This window comes from Nuphar pumila, chromosome 4 (genome assembly GCF_984573655.1).
Source record: "Nuphar pumila chromosome 4, dmNupPumi1.hap1.1, whole genome shotgun sequence".
Lineage (NCBI taxonomy): Eukaryota > Viridiplantae > Streptophyta > Magnoliopsida > Nymphaeales > Nymphaeaceae > Nuphar > Nuphar pumila.
Genome location: NC_143252.1, coordinates 119,888,453 through 119,906,187, shown reverse-complemented (window position 1 = coordinate 119,906,187; position 17,735 = coordinate 119,888,453).

Sequence of the window (17,735 nt, the reverse complement as noted above, 5' to 3'; positions counted from 1 at the left end):
TGTGAAACATACATCAAATTATCATGGTCGGAAAGTGTCATGCTAGCACAAGTGGGCTTTAGTTTTTTCCGTCATCAACTACTTTTCATGTGCAAATCCTTCCAGACCACCCCCACCACCCCACCCAAAAAAAAAATAATATATATATATATATATATATATATATATATATATATATATGAAAGCATTCTCACAGAAAAACTGAGCTGGCAGAAATCCGTGCTCTTTCTCATAAAAAGTACCTTCCATAGGAATGAAAAAAGGAGCTAACATTGGCTGTTGTCTGATTGGTAAAACCTTTGAAGACCCCCCCTGCCCACCTTGCAGCAAGTGATGCCACCCTTGGGTTTTGAACTTGTGACATCCCTTCATCTTGGTGACATTCACAACTTGCCCTTACCAGATAGGGGCGCCCTTGTGGGCTTAAAGGGACCCTTAGTTGATTTCACAGAGACGCTAAACCCAGTAAGTCTCCTTGGACATCTGACATGGAACCCACCATAACTCAGTCATGACACAGTCCATGCCATGTCACATATGGTTAACAAAGTTCATTCATGTTAGGTACGATATACCTTGGGTCGTATCCGTGTGTGGTTATTTTGTCATTTCTAGAAGTTGAAATTTCAAGTTCTTTTCGTCTTCACCCTCGCCCCATTAAAATTTAAGTCCTGTGTTTTGGTTTTCAATACAAGTGCAAGAGAGATCAAGCAACAGTGATCGATATGCACTAATTGAGTGAAATGGCTAGAACATCTTCGTTCAACACTTGATAGCCTATGTTCTAGAACAGTATCAGTTGATAAAGTTTTGGAACCATAGAACCCCACTTAAAATATAATCATCTGATTTTTTCTGCCCTCACAAGGGCTTTTCTAGGCGGTCGGCTTAAGGTGTTCAAGCTAAAGGACATCAAGAGTTTGATACCAGGGTGTGCATCTCTTGTCACAAGGCCGAATCAACAGGACCCCTGGTGAGCAAAGTGGGCAGCCTCTGGGTTTTATGTCTCCAGGCATCACCATGGCCTAGCAAGAATTTAGAGCATGGCAGATCTTCTGACCATGCGTCGGCTTCCCTGTATAATAAACAAAAAGAAAAAGCATCTGAATTTTTTCAAGGGCGCCAATGACTAGGGTTGCAACCAGTCAGATATGGATCAGGCTGTGCTTGACCCAATACAGAATCTGTATTTGGTAAAGCAGGTCTACATCCAGATTAAGTAACAAAATCAGGTCTCACAGTAGAACCAGGTTTGAGCTATGTGACAGTAGATCCACTGAGACAAGCAATGTTTCATGCTTTCTATTTATTGAGAAAGGTAGATTCTGACCCGGATCTGATTTTATTTACTTATCCAAATCCTTTCCAGATTTGGGTACATGGTCTACCTGCATCCAATGATGCAGCTCAATCATATTAGGTGGCATCCCCAATGTCACAAATCTCAGTATCGGGATTTTCTCAGTGAAGAAAAATATCTCATTTAAGTTTTAATAAAATTATCTTTATGAAAAAATCTTAGCAAACATCGTCATCTACAAAACTCAAAATATGTGAAAACTTTACATATAAATGTAAAACGTAAGTGTTATTGTTGCGATAAAATCATGATTTCAAAGACCACAAACATGAATATAAGTGTTGGTATTGTGATAAAATCATGATTTTCAAATATCACCAACATGAGACCATGGGCTGATGGGCCTCTCTCTCACACACACAAAGGAGGGTGGCTTTACCGGAAAGGTATAAAGCTATTGAACATAACACATGGCCCGATTTATTTACTTTCAATCGTGTGTCATAATATGTCCCATTAATATTTTGCATTGAATCAGAACTCAAGCATAGCACTCGGAGGAAGAGTGAAAAAGAAAGAAAATACCCGAACAAATCCTTTCATAACAATCAAAAGCACAAAACCAAGTCCACGATAAGCCAAGTTAAGAGAGTCACAAAGCATGAAAATCCAAAGTCAAAGTTTAGCAGCCAATCCATTCTGAATGGGTTTCGCAACTCCGTTCTCCTTAAGATCCGCATCAACAGGACTTGGGGGTACGTCAATCGCAGGCAAGCAATTGAAAAAACCATGAGGCTGCACACAACCAACCATTTGCATGTTGTTGGAAATGGCTAAATCATTGGAAATAAAAAGGCCATTGGAAGTGTATGAATTTATTGATACGAAGAATAACAAGACAGATAATCCAAAATCACTGAAATATCATCTATACAGGAAAGCCAACATACCATTAGCATAAAACCAATCCTGTCCACAGGCATGACCGGCCAGTCTTCCAAACGAGGAACATGTGTGATTCCAAAGACGTACCTGCAGTGGAAATAGTCAATGTGTTCTGAGAGTGCATAGGGTCACCTAGCAACTTATTTGTGGATCATTACTCAGATTGAAACACCAGATGCTCGACCAATCCATACCATGTATAATATGCAACTTAATGTTAATAATTCATAAAAAAGAAACATTTTGTTGTAAAGTTTATTTTTACAGTAATTCATAAAAAACACTAAAGTTTAGTCGTAAAGATTCTCTTTTACTGTAACACATGCAGAAACAAGCTCGCACATGCCACATGCATAGCTCAAGGATCTAGTTCACTCTACCACAATGCAAGTCCAATCTGCTATCTGTTCAAATCAACCTTGATCAGGTCTGAACCAAAATGGAACCTAAACCATAAGGGAGGTAGCTTAGAACAGCTGGTAATTCTTGAGACAATAAACATGAGAGCAGGAAATAATTCAACATCATCAGTACTGTTACTACTGTTTTTCAACTTGGATAAAGAAAGTTTAGCCGTTGCAAGAAATTGCCTTACATGGTGCACTTTTCCTTTACATAACAAAGTTCCAGGTGGAATTCAAACCCAATAATCACCACACTGAGTCTGTGAGTTTCTTGGTCAACTATTGTTAAGATGTGATATATATTGTCATTGTAATAGTTAAATACCCAATAGAGGGTATTTTAGTCTTTTCACAGCCTTGTAATAAATTGTGCCCATTAGGGGGTACAACAGTCCTTTTTATTACATTTTTGTAAACTAGGAAATTAGTTTTCTTTTGAGGGCATTATGGTCATCAGCCCTTAGAGTCATTGGACCCCAACGGCTCTATTTCTAGCCGTTGGGGAGAGTGCCAGTGTCTCTAAGTGTGAGCCTTTGTGTATGGTGATTCCCCTCTTGTAAACCAATGCTTGTTTAAGCATATTTGTTATACAAATTCTATATTTTTTATGGTGTTCGTGGCTTCTAAATGGCCCATGTGCATGTGTTTGCATAATTGACCCATAAGTGGTCTTTGTGTTCTTTAAGATTTTGTTCTCGTAAGCCTATAGGAGGCATTCTCTTGTTATATTTCTTATTTCATTACATGGTATCAAAGCCATTGGATCTTTTGGATTGTGGCTTGTACGTAAAAATCAAGAGGAGGACCGTGAGTGAAGTTTGATTTGTTGCCTCGAGAAGCGCACCATCAATCATTTTCAACTAACTTCTTGTTAGCTTCTTCTTGCTCCCTCTCTCTTTATCTCTTGTAAAAATGAATGATGAAAGAAAACTTATCTCCATTACCATGAGACTCAATGATACAAACTATGTGACGTGGGCATACATAGTAAAACACAAAATATGAGAAAATAGTTTATGGGGTTTGGTTGATGGACTGAAAGGAACTTATGATCACCAAGATTGAGAATGGAAAAGAAGTATTACTTCAAGGAGATGAAATGTCTAAGGTTGTTGGAGAATATGAAAGAAGGAAAGAATGGAGGATGGGTCATTTAAAAATTATTAGATGGTTCATCAATAGTGTTGACATCAAAAAGTGCTCAAGTTTGGCAAATTTTGATTTTTATAGTGATGCGTGAAAATATCTTAAAAATATGTATTGTCTAAATGATATAGCTCATGTATGTAATGCACAAAATCAAGTTAGAATCATGACCCAAGGAGAAATGAGTATTAGGAAATACTATAATGCTCTTTCTCTTCTTTTGGATGAATTGACTCTTTTAGAGCTTAAGTCGCATTGCCCCCAAAATGTAAAACTCCATGAAAATCAAATTAAAATGGAGCATTTATATCAATTTGTAAATGAACTTAGACCTGAATTTAAAGGGATCAAATCGGTCCTTCATAAAGGAGGAGTTTCTACCATAGTTGAAACTCTTGAGGAATTAACTATGAAGAAAAATAGACTAAAGAAACCCTCCTTATTAAAGATGAAGAATCGGTAATTGCTATGTCAAGGCCCAAAAACCACTCAAGGGCTTATAAGTCTCCTCATTTTGGAAGAAGCAATTATTATGGGAGAAACTCCAATGAGTATGGGAGACGCTCAAATGATTATGGAAGAAGTTCATATTTTTTATGTGTTGCCTCTTTGAAGGCTTCTTGTGTTGTTCCTTAGAGGACTATTTCTATATTCCCCATTGGGGGTTTGTGTTGGTCTATTCATTGGACCGTGTGAATGAAGGGAGCTCACTGTCAAGATCAATTGGAGGAAGATATTTGTAAATTTCAATGACATCTTTACTGAAGCCTCTTGAAAACTTGAGATTTTTCCTCTTGTATTCTTCAAACTTTTCATTCCCTCACGCAAAGTTTGAGGGGGGTGTTAAATTGTATGTATCTCTTAATATATATAAAGAGAGATGTATATATATATATATATATATATATATATATATATATATATATATATATATATATATATATGTGTGTGTGTGTGTGTGTGTGTGTCTACGTACATATATATAAATATATATTTCTTTAATTGTAAGCCCTCAGGGGCATTTTTGTCATTTCCCATTTTGCGCATATTCATAATTATGAATATGACTAATTATTTTTTTCTTATTTTTTTTCTTTTGGTTGACTTTAGTCAACCTTGGAATGGGGTCCAACATCTAGTCGTTGGACCTCCTCCAACGGTTAGAATTTTAACCGTTGGAGGGGCTCCAACGGACTAGTGGAGCCCCTTCCAAGGTCTCCTAAATAGGGGTCTTACCCCATTGTAAATTAATAAGGGTTTTTACCCTCTCCCTTAATGAAATTAATTCCTTTTAGACCTTTTAGCTTCACCCCTTGTGGGTTTATGAGTTTGCACTTTATGTGCATTTGTTACCCCTTAGTGGGCTTGTGTATTCGCACTTTATGTGCGTGTTTAAAAAGCGTTTTCTCTATTTTTCTTGAAAATCATGTAGATATTTTTTAAAAAAAATTCTAAATTTCTTGTTTAAAAAATTGGGGCGTTACACTTGATTCTGAAGCTTTTTTTCATGACTCCAAATGAGTTTATACTATCTAAATGTCATACTAATCCAAATGATTCATATGTTTCAACCACCGATGAAACCTCTCTTAAAATCAAAAGTTTTGAAACTTTGCAAAAACATGAAACCTTTTATATATCAAATTAGAATAGTGTCAAAACTAAATCTAAACCTTCTATCTGTTGATCAAATTGCAGATCATGGGTGCACAAATTTTTTCTTATCTAATGGTTGTTTGATACAGGATCTCCCATAAAAGAACTTGATTGGGCAAAGAAGGGTACACCCCAGTTCGAGCTTGGCTTGTGAGTTCATCTCGAGCCAAGAGCCCGAGCTCGTCTCAAGCAGATCTGAGCCTCAGTTTGCTACGAGTTGAGCTTGGCGAGCGGACTCATTTTATTTAAAAAGTTATTTGTAAATGTTTTTTAAGCTTGATAAGGTACACTATATATATTTAATACATATAAAATACACATAATATATATGTGACACGTATAAAATACATGCAAGATGTATATTATGTGATATATATAATATATGTATAAAACATATAATCTATAAGTATATAATATGTAAAACAAGCCTAGCCAAGCTTGCCATATTGGTGCTGGGCTCATTTACCTAAACGAGCTGACTCGTAGCTCGGCTCACCGAGCTCAAGTTTTGAGCCGAGCCAAGCTTCGTATGAGCCTAGCAAGGAGCTGCTCATCTCGTTTCCCAGCCCTACCTACCACCAGTACATAGCATCTGTTTTTTCTCAAATCGGTTTCACTCATTCCCTGTGTCATCTCTATCTTCGAACCCCTCTTTGGGATTTCATTGATGCAAGTTGTTTTGATCAAATCCGACTCCACAGGTGTGATATACGCTCGATCATTTAATGAACATCAATATTAAAATTGCTAAAATGTGACTTGTATGCAGGATTTTTTAGCGATCCAAAATTCAATAGTTGACAAAATGTTAAATTTTGTGATTTAAAAAATCATTTTTTTCATTGAAAAAATAAGATTCATGGGTCGATTACTATTAAATCAATCACACCGAATCCATATATAGTGTCAGATTTGATCAAAACAACTTAGATCATAAGACTTAACAGGGGTATGAAGATGGGTGATGACATAGAGGATCATTGGAGCCAATCTCTCTTTCCCCCTACATGGGTGCATCTGTGTTTATTACATGGGAAAACTGACACCCAGTTGAGATCAAAGGAGCGGCTAAGTGTCATGGCTATGTGACACTAGCCAATCACACGACAGTTTTGCATGGGGTCCACATGAAATGCTGCCATGTGATTGGCTGGGTCAAATAGCCATGGCACTTAGCTGTTCTCTGGATCCACTCTCCCAAAACCGGAGACCTATCAAACTATGGCAGCCATGCTCAGCAGTAAAAAAACCTTGCCCCTCCACAACCAAGGAGGAGCAGATCAAGTGCTCCATCCGATTACTTAACAGAGTACTTTGGCCATGATACTGCAACCTATCTATCCATCTCATTCGACCCCATGAATACAAGGCTTTCACCGAGAGTAAAACTTATGAATTAAGGCAAACAAAAATCTTTATTCAATTTATGTGCTAAAATCAAAGCTAATAAGTGTCGGACCTATCCAAACAGTAAAGGGGCCAGGTCTGAATAGGGACGAAGGATTCTCTCAGTACTGGAGAAAAGGCTTGACCTCACCCACTTTGATACCAGCCCGATAAGACCCATGTCCAATATGTACCAGACAAGGGCCAGTTCAGGCTTTTGGTGGGTCAGGGCTGTTAAGTCCGATGTTGACCCATAGAAGTACACGCGCTTGTGCACGCACTCACACACACAAACACCATACAACTTTAATTCAAAGCCTTAGAACTCCATGTGTTTCATCGAGGTGATCATGATCTAAATCAACTTAGTATCAAATTGAGATGAATAGATATTTTCGGACATGGGTTGGATCAAAATCTAGGTTAGGTTAGTTCAAACGATTGGTAGGACCAACTACGTACCATCTTAGCGATTAGAAATTAGCTTAGCACCATCTTAGCTAAACAGAAATATCTATAGTTATATCTGAATATTATAAGCAAACTTTTACTATGAAATACACAGCTGAGGTTGGAGATTCTGATAGCTTCTTCCTCTATCTTGTTATGAATTAATTGACAGTGAAAAGTAAATATTGTAAAGAAAGCACACTCTAAACTCGTGAAAAAATGAGCCAAATTTTTTTATTTAAAAAAAATAGAGAAATAGCGAAAAATCAAACATTTATTTCTTTTAAATAATTTCTAAATTTTTTTGCAAATATTTTTTGACACTATGAAAAGAAAAATTCTTTTAACAAAATTTTCATTTCATTGATGTATACATGAACTTATTACAAAATTCAAGGGTTAAGTATCACTGAATCTCTACAAAACTACATCCAAGTACATGTCTGATGAAAACCCAAAATACAGAGCACTCACAGGAAGAGAAGGGTCCATGATCTAATTTCAAAAAATACGACAATTATATGCATATATGGCTGTCAAGTCTGCCTACTCTTGGTTGCTTGAAAAAAAGAAAATAAGAAGGGGGTGAGACCAACCACAAGTCTCAGTAGATAACACGATCACCCACTACGCAATAGCGAACATGGGTAGGTCACCAAGCCAAACTAGACTCCAACTAAGTCCATGGCTAACAACGAGTCTCAAACCCTGACTCTATGGGATTTGACTCGATAAGACCTCTAACTCTAGAGGTCACTCAAACAACTGTACAAAACCTAAATGCATGCATGTATATACTTTTTTTCCTTTTATTTAGATTCATCTTTTGCTCTCTATCAATGCATATCACAATTTACTTAAGTTCTCACTTTCATTATTATCTCCACGAGGCCACCACTACCTCGGGTCGCTATAAGCTTGTCAATCTACATGGGAGTGTATATTCAATCGTGAGTGATTTATATATTTTATTTTTAAACCCCATAAGAACTCAGTTCGCTAGCACCAAGGTACAAAATCCTTCGTCAAGGAGTTTCTTTCCTTGAAAAAGTCGTAGTGCACTACCACTAGTGTACGCAGCTGAACCTCCAACAATAAAAAGAAGTTTGTGTCCCCTAAGCCACTGTGGTCGAGGACTGGTCCACCCTAGTGACCAAAGTGGAGCCCACAAGAGAAACATGCCACCGCCAGCTAAGAAGAAGTTCATCGACAACTCAGCTCAATCCTACGGGGTTGGTATAAGCTCGCTCTCAAGGCGAGTAAAGAGTCACTCGAGGTAACAAGTTACCACATCTTTCAGGGCATAACCAAAATATATGTATCTTGTTTATTTTAAATTTTGATTCATTATCAAATTTTTAAATTTCTTAATATACCCTTCAGGTACTCATGGCCTTGCCCAACAAGACACACTGAGTTTCTATTAAAGAGAAAATTTATTTATCTAAACTAGTGCAAACATCTCAGTGCACTCTCAATAAGCCTTTACTGCACCTAACAATAAGCTCTTACTTGGGAAAATCATTTCCCAAAGTCCACACTATGAGAAATAAAATGGGGAACATTCGTAAATCCTAAGTTTAAGAATCTCAAACCTCATATACGACCACTAGAGCTCATGTATGGGATAAACCACTAGTTTCTTACATTAACTAGCATGATTAAAAAAAAATCTTCTTCTTTATTTCATTTTTATGGTTTTAGAACAACTAAAAATACAATATTTAGTTTTCTCTCTTTTCTTTTCTTTTTTCTCAACTAACCACATGAGGTTAAAAAATATATATATGACCTACTAAGGCCCACGTATATAAGGTTCTACTAAATTCATGAGTAACTATACTTACTCGCATTTTATAAACTGAGTTTGATTCTCGTGCACACATATATGTTATATATATATATATATATATATATATATATATATATATATATATATATATATATATATATATATATACATTGTTAATATTCATTTTCTCTCTTTTTTATTTAAAACCATAAAGGGCTACATACATTCTCAATTCAAGATTTTCATAATATGCACATGAAACAAATTATTTTAGGTATATATATATATGTGTGTGTGTGTGTGTGTGTGTGTGTGTGTGTGTGATAGAAATTTATTCTAAACCACATATATATGAACAAGTGCAATACTTTTAATGAACACGAATATGGACAGGTTGTTAATATAAATCTAAAATACATATAAACAGGGTTGTTCGCATTTGACAACCACTCAAAAATGAAAATGCACATGAACAAGGTTGTTCATATGTGTGACAACAGCTTATATAATTAAAATTTCATGAGAGGGCTGTCATAATATGACAACAAATTCAAGTGATTAATGTTCATGTAGATTTGATGTGGTACTGACTGCATGTGAGACCACGATCTAAGATCCCAATGGATCCAATATGCGAAAACCATAAAAAGAATATCCTAAGTTCTGGCAGGGTTTAATCTTGTGGCATTTTGACTTAGCAATTCACCTATTTTGCAAGTAGGGGTAACACAAAAAACATAAATAATTTTATTGCTTTTCTATTGAGCCCAAATTTGTAATTTTTTGAGAACTGGTTGTCGAGATACGGCTCAGACAAGAAGACTAATTGTTGGACCTGGGTATTGTCATACTCTGGACAGTCTAGTTGGTGACAGTCTCGAACGAGGTCTAACTTGATTATTTCTGTCAATGAATAGATAACAAAAGTTTTAGATAAAATTATTGGCTGTCCAACAAAATAAAATTCAAGAATTTCTGAGTTCAAATGACCCAGATATGGATTAAACAAGGAGCCAGATTGACACATGCTTGGACAGTCACCTTAGTGGATGTTCTTTTTATTCTGAGAGCTTTTCGATAGTGATAATGCCAAAATCTAGAAAATGGTCAAACATAAAGATTATTGAGGTGTTTGATAGCTTTCCAACAAGCCAAACCATAAAACATTTTGACTTTGGACAAAAGAGATATGACCAAAATACTGATAGTGGGTCTCATTAGACAGAATTCAGTCGCCCGAGTGGTTGTCCTCACTATTTCGGGACTTTTGTAACAGTGATAACGTCAAAATTGGGAAAATGATAAAACACAAAAATTATTATTTGATATCTTTCTAACAAGCTAAACCATGATTTTTTTTACTTCAGACGAAAGAGTTGACGAAAATACTGACAATAGGTCTCCTTAGAAAGAATTCAATCACCCCAGTGGTTGTCCTCACTGTTTTGGGACTTTTTTGATAGTGATAACTCTAGAATTTGAAAAATGATAAAACACAAAAATTATCGGGGTGTTAAATAGATTTCCAACAAGCTAAATCATGAAATTGTTTGACTTCGGACAAAAGAGTTATAAACAAAATATTGATGGTAGGTCTTCTTAGACAGAATTCTGAGATACACCAACACAATCATAAAACATTACAAACAAAAATTTAGATTAATCAAATTTTACTTTTAGTGTTTATAGTTTGACTTGCACAGAAACACTTCTGAAAGTATTTTCTACAATGTGAAGATCCCTTCCTGCTTAACCTAACTTCAGTTGGTCCAAATCAAACAAGTATTGCAAAATAGTTAATCTTCCTACACACGATATCTTAAAATAACCTCATAAATCAATTTCTTTCAAATAAAATGCAACAAATTTATTTTTTAAATCTACACTCAAAACCAAGTAAGCTTAGTTCTCCACATTCATACCTAAAACCAATTCTAAAAAAAAGAAACTCATAACTCAAAACCATGTCTCTTTTTTTATCACATAAAAAAGCTTAGATTCAATGCTAGTTATATTTATTTATTTTCTACACCGTAACACAATGCCACTATAGAAAAATACAAATTTTAGCATAATTTATGAAAATTACTATGTTTGATTTCTTTAAAAAATTTGCAAATTAAACCCATACATATATATATATATATATATATATATATATGTATATGTATATATATATATATGTATACATATATATCAAATTCTTTTAGCAAGACTAAGCCAAAACAAAAAATTGCATATACATAGATATGTATGTTATACTTTTTTTTCCAGATTATCTAGCATAGCATTACATCAAAAACAAAATTAAAAACAATCCATAAAGCTAGAAAAAATCATGGATTTTGCAGCCATTAATTTTTTCTTGACAAAGCCTAACTCGAAACAGGTCTAACACATGCCACTACCGCATAGAAGGGGTCGGCACCTACCTTGATTCACAAAGTCCGACAAGTACAATCCCTAGGCATTGCTAGACACACCTTCTAGCGTAACTCATCGATGATTCTCTTCCTTAAAATTATACCAAACAAAAACACAACAAAAAATACAAGAAAAAATTAGAAATTAATCTCGTAAGAATGAGAAAACGCAAGAGAAAATGGAGACGAAAGAGCCGACCTACCCGGGTTGACTTGGCCTTCACCCTTGGGCTGGGTGTAAGCAAAAATCTCCACCAACTGGACTCCCTAGCTGGCTCACCTCCTCAGCTACACCAACTATAGCTAGAAAGGTGAGTGGTACTGCCCAAAGATCTGAAAATTCCAACAACACCAAAAATGTGTTTATGCTAGGAGAAGAGAGAATGAGGGAGAGAAAGAGATGAGAGGGAGAAGGAATGAGAAAGAGAGTGAGGGAGGGCTGGACACCCCCCTCCTCTCCTCCTTCTCTTTAAGGCAAAAACACCCTTCCCTCTTAATTATTTCCTTTGACTAGTTTTTTTTTCATTCTTAATATTTTTTTTAATCCATTAAATGCATTTACCATAATGGCCGGGACAACTTCTACTCTCAAATGAGAGTAGCAACTTGTTGCTGCCAATGTATGAAGACCAAGCTTGGAATGCATTGGCCCCAAAAAAGGTAGAATTTTTTTTTAATTTTTTTATCTCTAATTTTTTAATGGCTATAGGGGGCGACAAAGGGGGTTCACCGCATTCAAGTGGGTTCATGATGAGCCCACTGCACAAGTTTGGGGCTGACAATGCATGCAGACTCGGCTCGGAATGCATTGGCCCAAACAGAGGTGGTTTTGAATGCCTCTTCTCTCTTTAAAACTATATTTTCTACTTTTCATAATACCTCAATCTAGAAAATAAGTTCAAAAATCCTACCTTGGTCAAAGACTAGTCAAAGTGCATAAGTCCAATATGGGTCTCACGCAATTGACCTAGCTGGTCAACTAAGGTTAGGATGACTATGTCCCTCGGGTTAAAAAATACCCCCACAAGGCTTCGAATTTACTCAAATTGCCTTCGAACTTGCCAAGGGTATTCAAAATTCAATTCGAGTCTGATTTCATTGAAATAAAAGTCAATATTCATATAAATTTCATTGTGAATCCATTACCAACCTAAAAAATAGGGCTGACAAGCTGTAAATGTCTGAATTTATTTTTGAAAGAAAATTACTTGAAAATTTGGGTTTTTACACACACAACTTGAACAAGGAACACATATACACATAAAACACTAATTTTAATGTGGTTAAGTCAGCTTGACCTACATTCACGAATAAACACACTCTCAATTTATGCATAAAGCCATGAAATTCTATTTATTTATAAAATATTTCATGTATGAGTTTCATTTAGATGTGACGTCTCTATTATTTTTAATATCTTTAGAGTCCTTGCACATAAGAGAGTCATTATTGAAATGAGTCTTTTCTCTTGTAGGAGTCCTACTTAGTTCAAGCTTCTTCTTATCACACACCTCTTCAAAAGAAATTTTCTTGAAAGGACTCTCATGTATAGGCATGTATGGACTCTTGGACGTCTCTTTCTGAGTAGGACTCATGGTTGTCCCCTTGAAATTTGTACCAAATCTTGGATCTGACAATGGATTCATTGTCTTATCATGCCTTCACATGTCAATCTCTATGAGGCTGACCTTGAACCAATGGTTTAGTCAAAATGTCATAAACTTGATCTTGAGAAGAAATAAATTGAACTTTAATTTTTCTTTTGAAAATATTTTCCCATAAAAAATGATAATCAATTTCTATATATTTGGTCCACACAAACAACGAGATATATAGCACCTAGGTTATTGCACCATATAAGTGGTACACCATATGAAAGAAAGTCTAATTATGTCATTAGTTGTTTGAGCCAGACAAGTTCAGATACAACACCTATAACAACCTTATATTCTACTTTTGTATTGGATTTGGCAATTATATATTGTTTAGTGGAGCTACAAGATAATAAATTGGTTCCCATATAGGTTAGATAAGTACTTGTAGATTTTTGGTCATCTGGGTGTTGTGTCCAATCCACATAAAAAAATGCAGATAATTGCAAAGAAGAGGACTTTAAGATATGTAGACCAAAATTAATGGTTTCTTTGAGATAACGTAGGATCTTTTTTACATGAGCACAACGATCCTGATTTGGTTCATGCATGAACTGGCAAACTTTATTAACTTAATATGCAATATCAGGTCTAATAAAAGTGGCATATTGCACGACGTCAACTATGCTCTTGTATTAGGTGACATTTTTCAATAATGTTTCTTAATGCTTGAATAAAATCATATTTGGTACAACTGAAGTGACAACTGGTTTATAATCTATCATCCTTGTTTGGAGCAACAGATCTAAAACATATTTTCTCCGACAAAGCACAATTCTTGAGGCTTCATGAACAACTTCTATTCAAAAGAAGCAGTGTAAAGGACCCAGATCTTTGATGAAAAATATACACCAACAAATTCTATATAATCTGCTTAAATTTTTTACGCAACTTGCTTGTAACAATAATGTCATCAACATAAACTAAAACAAACATATCTATGCCCTTTTTATGATAGATAAATAGAGACAAATCAACATTTGATTCAGTAAACCTCATTTTTGTTAAATAATATTTAGTCTTTCAAACCACATAAACCAAAGAGATCACAATTAAGTTTGCATACAAAATTTGGGTAACTCTTAGTTTTAAAGCTTAGAGGTTGACTTCTGTACACCTCTTCTTGCAGTTTACCATGAAGGAACACATTATTTACATCAAGTTGATGGACCGGCCACCCCAAGTTGATTACAAAAGAGAGAACCAGTCGAACCGATATAGGTTTAATAACTGGGATGAATGTCTCGAAGTAATCTACCCCCTCCTATTGACTATACTCCTTGGCAACAAAATGAGTTTTATATTTGGCTATGGTTTCATTTACATATCTTTTAATCATATAAGCTTATTCTAACCCAACTAGATTGGTAGCCTTTTCTAGAGAGACCAGGGTCCAGGTTTGGTTTTTATATAGGGTCTTAACTTCTTTCATGGCCTGACGACACTTATGTTTAATGAGAGGTTGGGTGAACGAGTACGATTTTCGCTATTCTTGGCTCACCTCACTCAAGAGATCAATAGGATATTTTGTTCCAAAAACTAACCTGAGTTTAATAGTTTTATCTTGGGTTCTGGTAATCATATGATATGTTCTAGATAGAGCTTGATGAAAAAGATCAACTACAAGATTTAAACATAGAGATGAGGTTTTGGACAATAGCACATGTTCATTGGATTCACTTGGTTGACTAGGCAGGACTAGTGAGGGGATTTCAGACTCAGATTGTGGTTTAAAGACAAGAGTCTCAGGAGGAGTCAAAATAGGGGTGGGATTGTTAATCGACTCAAACATTTGATTAGGTAGGTCGATGGACACTTCAGTATTCTAAGTCAGATAATTTCATGGTAACCTGTGGGATTAGGCAAAAGAATTGGGACCAAAGGCTGACTTTGTGTAGTCCTAACAAAAGGACTGACTTTATGATTTTGAATCCAAGTTGGCACTTCTTGAAACATGAGAGGCTCTTTCTTTCTAGTATAGAGAAGGTGATATTAATCAAAGATAACATGTCTTGAAACAAAAGTTTTTCAAGATACTGAATCATAATCCAGGTAACCTTTATAGTTGAAACCATACAACAACAACAACAACAACAACAACTACGTCTTCATCCCAAACTTTAGAGTTTAAACCATAACCGAGAAAAATAGAGGGCTTGGACCTTGGAGAAAGTTTAAATTTACCCTATGGATCCAAATATGGATAACATGTGCACCCAAAAAATTTTAGATATTCATACCCAAGGATACGTTTGAGCAGTTTATATTGGGACTTGTAGTCAAGATTAGGTGCAGGAAGTCCATTGATAAGATAAGTTGCAGTTCTAAAGGCAGCTACATAAAACCTATTATCCAAGGATGCATAAAACAATAATGCCAAGCCAGTTTAAACAACATATGGTGTTTTCTTTCTAGTATAACATTTTGTTCAGAAGTATGTGAACAAGATAGCCATTGTTTAATGCCATAACCAGATAAAAAGTTTGCAAAGTTGTCAGTAACAAACTTTCTACCACCATCACTATGAAATGTCTTTATTTGGCCCCCAATTTGTTTTTCAACGGTGCTTTTAAAGTTTATAAAACAAGTGAAAGCATTTGATTTCTTGGCAAGTGGGAATAACCATAAAATTTTTGAAAATCATCAACAAGCAACAAGTAGAACTTGTATCCTTCACGAAACATCATTGGTGCATGACCTCAAAGGTTTGCATGGATTAATTCTAAAAAAGCTTGAATAAAAGATTCATCTTTAACAAATGACAATTTATGAATCATGCTGATAGCACAAGATGAACATAATTCAATTTTATTTTTCATGACTAAAATAGACTTATCTTTTTCAAGTTTTTCCAAAACCTTAAGACTAGGATGACCTAGTCTATAATGTCAAACTTTATTAGAAAATTTAAATATCTTATTACTAACTTTAGCAAAACTAATTGTAGGAGAATGATTCACTTTCTTGTGTTACCTAGTTGACCATGGGTAAAGTCTTCCCTTAATCGATCCTTTTTGGAGAATAGTCTCACTATGTGGATCCTTCAAACAAAATTCATTTGCATTAAATTGAAACAAGCAATGACTATTTCTTATGAACCTCACTACTCACAAGATATTTCTCTTAATAGAAGGCATGCAAAGTGCATCCTTTAACATGAACTTTTTTTTTTAAAAACATAATGAAATATTACCTAGACCGAAAATAGGTATGTGCATTCAACATAAAGACATGAAAGACATTGTGTATTTGTGTGTACTTAAGAGGTAGCACCACATGATAAGCCGTTTCGCCAATCCACCCTAGAATTTTGAAAAGGCCCAAAAAATTTGGGACTCAATTTGTCTTTCTTTCATAATCGAAATACACTCCTGGTCGGAGATAGTTTGACAAAAATTGTATTTCCTACAAAAAAGTGAGTTTTCTTCATTATTGGTCTGTATAGCGCTTTTGTCGACTCTGAGTTGTACGTAGTCTGTCTCGAATCATTTGCACATGATGAGTATGGTGTTACAGTACAATTGACGAGTCCATCGTTTACTCATTAAATTCATCCCAATAAATTGGTGATTGATAGGGTCTTCGGTACAAAGCCATTCTGATACTAGCATGATTGTTATTATTGTATATGGATTCAGTGAGTATCACATGTAGATCCTAATCACCTTTCCAATCCATTATACATGCTAGTAGCATATCCTTCAGAATTTATATAGTCCGTTCTGATTGTCCATCGACTTGGAGATGAAAAGTCGTACTAAATTTTAACTTTGTATCAAAGGCTTGATGCAATTGTCCCCAAAATTGAGAAGTCAAATGAGGGTCACGATTAGAGATGATCGAGAATGGTACTCCATGCAAACAAACAATCTCTCTAACGTATAATTTTGTCAAACTTTACAGGGTTTGATTAACACGAACTGATAAGAAGTGTGTAGACTTAGTGCGTTGGTCGACGATTACACAAATAGTATTATGCTACTTTCGAGTTTTTGACAAACCCACTATGAAATCCATGATAATGTCTTCTTATTTCCACTACAAAATTTTTATTTATTGCATCATTCCAACGGGTGTTTGATGATCTATCTTGATCTGATGACAACTCAAACACTTTGAGACATAAGTTGTCACTTCTCGTTTCATACCGTTCTACCAATACCTTTATTGCAGGTCTTTGAATATCTTTTTGCTTCTAGGGTGAATGGTGTGCTTGGTTTTGTGAGCTTCATCAAATATTTTCTTCCTTTAGCTTAGGGTTGTTTGGCACCCAAAGTCGGTTTTTCATCTAAATACTTCATTCCTCTTCAAGAACACAAGAGACATCTTGTTAAGCTTGTGCTTCCAGCTTTTCATAATGTGGATAATCTTTCTGTTATGCTATAATTTTGGTGAGGATCTCAGGTTGGACAGTCAAACTGGATAACTTGATAAATCCTTGCTTATCTGCAAAGGGTTTTCACTCAACAAAGTTCTCTATAAACTTTCATAATTTTTCCTTGAGACTGGCTAGAGTGCCATCAAAATTGCAACTAAGGGCATCGGCTATGAAATTCACCTTTTTTGGATAATAGAAAGTGG